Source organism: Silene latifolia, chromosome 10 (genome assembly GCF_048544455.1).
Source record: "Silene latifolia isolate original U9 population chromosome 10, ASM4854445v1, whole genome shotgun sequence".
Classification (NCBI taxonomy): Eukaryota; Viridiplantae; Streptophyta; class Magnoliopsida; order Caryophyllales; family Caryophyllaceae; genus Silene; species Silene latifolia.
The window spans coordinates 29,576,141-29,580,077 of NC_133535.1; the positions used below are offsets into that span (position 1 = coordinate 29,576,141).

At 39.7% G+C, this 3,937-nt stretch overlaps 1 non-coding gene across 1 annotated transcript; it reads left to right on the forward strand.

Moving 5' to 3' along the window:
* The first annotated feature begins 755 nt into the window (after positions 1-755).
* LOC141610351 (small nucleolar RNA R71) lies at positions 756-862 on the forward strand. The gene has a single exon (XR_012528254.1). It is a non-coding gene; the product is annotated as a small nucleolar RNA R71 (small nucleolar RNA).
* Positions 863-3,937: the final 3,075 nt, after the last annotated feature.

Consider the following 3,937-nt stretch of genomic DNA (forward strand, 5'->3'; position numbering starts at 1 on the left):
ATTTTTGTGTGGGATAGGATGTTGTTGATGGTGATGTCTTTTGCTTGGCTATCTTTTTGCATTTGAGTGAAAAATTCTTGTTGATTCTTTTGCATTTGGAGAACCGCTTTTTGAACATCAAAACTTGGTCATTTTGTTGATTGTATAGAGTTTGATTTTGATAACCTTGGTTTTGGTTGAAAAAGGGTCTTTGATTTTGGTTTCTCATGGGAGGCGGGGTGTATGTTGGTTGAGGGTTTTGAACATTTTGGCTTTTGTATGAGAGATTTGAGTGGAATTTGGTGTTTTTATTGTAATAGTTGGAATAAGAGGTACCACTTTTGTATGCTTGAAAAGCATTCACTTGCTCATTTGTTCCCCAACATTCACTTTGGTCATGTCCCAAAGTTCCACAATTCTCACATATCCCACTTGGGATTGATGAAGATGCCACCATGGCATTAACATGATGCTTTGGTGATTTTGAGGCTTCTTCAAGCTTAGCCATAACCTTCTCAAACTTGAAGTTGATGGTATCAATATGAGCACTAAGTTGAGCACCCAATTGAGTAATAGAGTCCACTTCATGCTTTCCTCCTCTAGTAGCCTTGCAAGGTCTACTATATTGTGAATTATGGACCGCCATTTCCTCAATCTTGTTCCAAGTTTGATTATCGTCAACTTCAGTGAACATACCATTTGATCCCATGTTGAGAATGTTTCTTGAGTCTTCATAAAGACCATTCCAAAATTGTTGTACCAAGAACCACTCGCTAAGTCCATGATGATGACATGAGCGACAAGTTCCTTTGAATCGCTCTCAAGCTTCATACAAAGATTCTTCGTCACTTTGCTTAAAACCCGTGATTTGAGCTCTTAGCATGTTAGTATTTTCCGGAGGGTGGAATTTTTTGTAGAAAGCTAGAGCAAACTTCTTCCAAGAGTCAATTCCAAGAGCGGCCTTATCAAGGTTCTTCAACCATTGTTTCGCGGTACCAATTTGAGAAAAAGGAAATAAGACCTGTCGAATTTGGTCTTAAGTCACTCCGGTTTGTGAAATCGCATCACAATAGTCACAAAAAGTCTCCATGTGAGAATGAGGGTCTTCACTAGGCATCCCCCCAAATTGACTTATTTCGACTAATTTAATAAAACACTCTTTTTACTTACAAAAACGGTTTTAAACCGAGTCTTTTCCGACCAAACGAGTTGTTATACTTACGTCGGTTTCTCGCCATAACCAAACATGTAAGTATGAGGGTGTAAAAATCCTTCTTTTATCATGTCTTCATTTGTTTCATGACTATAACATGCTAAAACATGCATAACATGATCCAAAACATGGGATAAACGAGCCAAAACTGAGTTTTGGCCTGAGGCAGAAGCCCCTTAATGCGCAAATAGGCTCGCGCCTCAATGGGGTGCCCAGGTCAGAACTCAACCGTGTTTGTTCTCGTCTTTCCTCTTTAATCAACTTTCATATTTGTAATCGGTTTTACCATTTCAAATATTTTCAAACCCTTTTTATTTTATTTCATTTGTTTTAACCATAAAACATTTTTCACCCTTGGTTCCTCATACCATGACGGTTAAATCCGTGTTTCGGTGATAATATTTGGTTAATAACATTTAAAAGGTATTTTAAAGCCTTTTTTTTCGTTTTGGGAGGTATTTTAAAGCCTTTCATCATTTCTTTACATTTTTAAAACAAGCGTATTAGTCACCAACACAAAGTCATCCTTGGTTCTACATACCATGCCGGATTGTAACCCGGGTACGATGATGAGTATCGACTAATTATATTCAAATGAACTTAAAACGATTAGTTCATAATTATTTTCAAAACTACTCATGTCAAGCTTTCCAAGTCGAACCCGACACCGAATATAATCAAACTAATGATGATTATTCGAGTCTCACTTCTCAAATCACCAAATGCGGTCCAAACGTCCCTTTCAAACCAAATCGGGTCAAATACCCATTTTTCAATACATTTTATAAACGTTTTTCAAAAGGTCAGAACACGGCATACAACCGTTGGTTGACCCGCGCCTAAACAGGCCCCTTCTTTCTTATTTCAAAAACCAGGGGAGACCCCCTTGCATTGCCAACAGGCTCGCGCCTCATATGGCTGCCTGGCACAGGGCCTGTTCCCTTTCTAGCATTAGTCTAGGACGATCCCGACTTTGGTTAACCCGGATATAAGACGGATCAGATGACTATTTCCTCATTCAAAATTATATTTGCAAAATGCTTTACTAAGAAAAATGGATCACGTTATGCACCATAAACCTAATACGGTAAATAGATGTTTAATTTCCGTCTTGCATGCAAATCAATCATAAATCAAACTCGACATCTTATACTTGATACTTGGATTAAATCAACCGACTTAGAAAGCTCTCACATGTTAGGTTTAAATTATTGGATGCGCATTCATGCATTTAAACCGTTTTATCAACTTTTGCATTCAACCAACCAAGATCGATCAGTAGAGGCCGCTACCGCGGGCGGGATTGGGTGTCTGATTAAAGGGCTTCTCAATACGTACCTTCACCTCTTAATCAGAAACTTTGGATAGTGGACGACCTTATCCAGGGTGTACGAGGGTCATTCTAGAGATAGGATGCTAAAGAGGGACGATTTCCTTATCTTTAGTGCCTATATAAAACGCTGCTTTGTGCTTTGATTTGACCGGGGTATAAAGTGGATTTAGAACGGGTTCCAAGCGTCCCACAAATGCTTGGTGGCGACTTCTAACATCTATAATCGTTTCGAGACCCTTACCGAGATGAAACCGACCGATCTAAAATGATCCGATCGAAAGCATTTTTACGCCGCCGAGTGTGGCTTTCAAAAGACCGCTGCACGTCCGCAGATCGTACCGGACCTGCAGGTGGGCCATGTCCACACTTTTAAGCATCCACTCTATCATTTTAAGCTTGCTTATGCATTTCCCTCATGAGTAGAGTCAAGTAATCATTTTCCACTTCGACATCTTTGGGTTTGAACTCGTGGTATTCAAATGGGTAAGGTGGGGTGATAATGGAGGAGGAGGGCTCGGCAATTTCACCCCTTTGTTGTTGAATGATATACTCGGTCTCTTCGGAGAGTGGGAGAAGGTGGTTCGGTCGGTAAACATTCAATCGGCAAATTTTGAAAGGCAAGGTGAAGGATCTAGCTTTATTTGTTAACCACCCATATTTGTTGTCAAGAGTGTCATGCTTGACTCACTTAAACTTGTGAATCATGGTGTCCATATCAACAAGATGGCCTCCTTTAACCGGCACATAAGTGTTGTTTTTGTTGAAATCCCGGTTAAAATGCTTAGCCAAATGGGTAACTAGTCCTCTATTAACAATAAAGGCGGTGCCTTCTTTGCCACAATCAACATTAAGCCATCGTTCAACCAAAAGTATTAGAGCATTGTATGACTTGGTTAATTCGCTCCCAATATTCAAGGCCGACTCAAGAAGAATACAATCGAGTTTGGTAAGATGATTTGTGCCATTTCTAGCTATCAAAGTATCCCCAATGACCTTATGCCATACTCTAATGCCCGGATGGTGGACTAAGAGAGCACGACAATCATGAAAGCGTATGAATTTCTTTCCGGAAATTATCATCCAAAGAGGAGCAGGGTCATACTTGATAGGAGTCTTTGTATATTTCGGGTTATCACTAAGGCCTAATATCATACCCAATTCGCCATAAGTTATGCGTCTATCAACATTTTCAAGACGAAACTCGATGTTGGTTCGAGTCTCCACCCTTGTGACTTTCAAAGAACTTAAAAATTCCAAGGTGAGGGAGGGGTATGTCAATTCTTTCATTGTAAATAATTTACCCAACCCCATAGACTCAAAGAAGGTTTTGGTTTGTTCAAGGACACCCAACTTTGACAATGCATCTTCACAAATAAACTTAGTAGGCATGATGGTTTTCTTAGCAAAGAGAA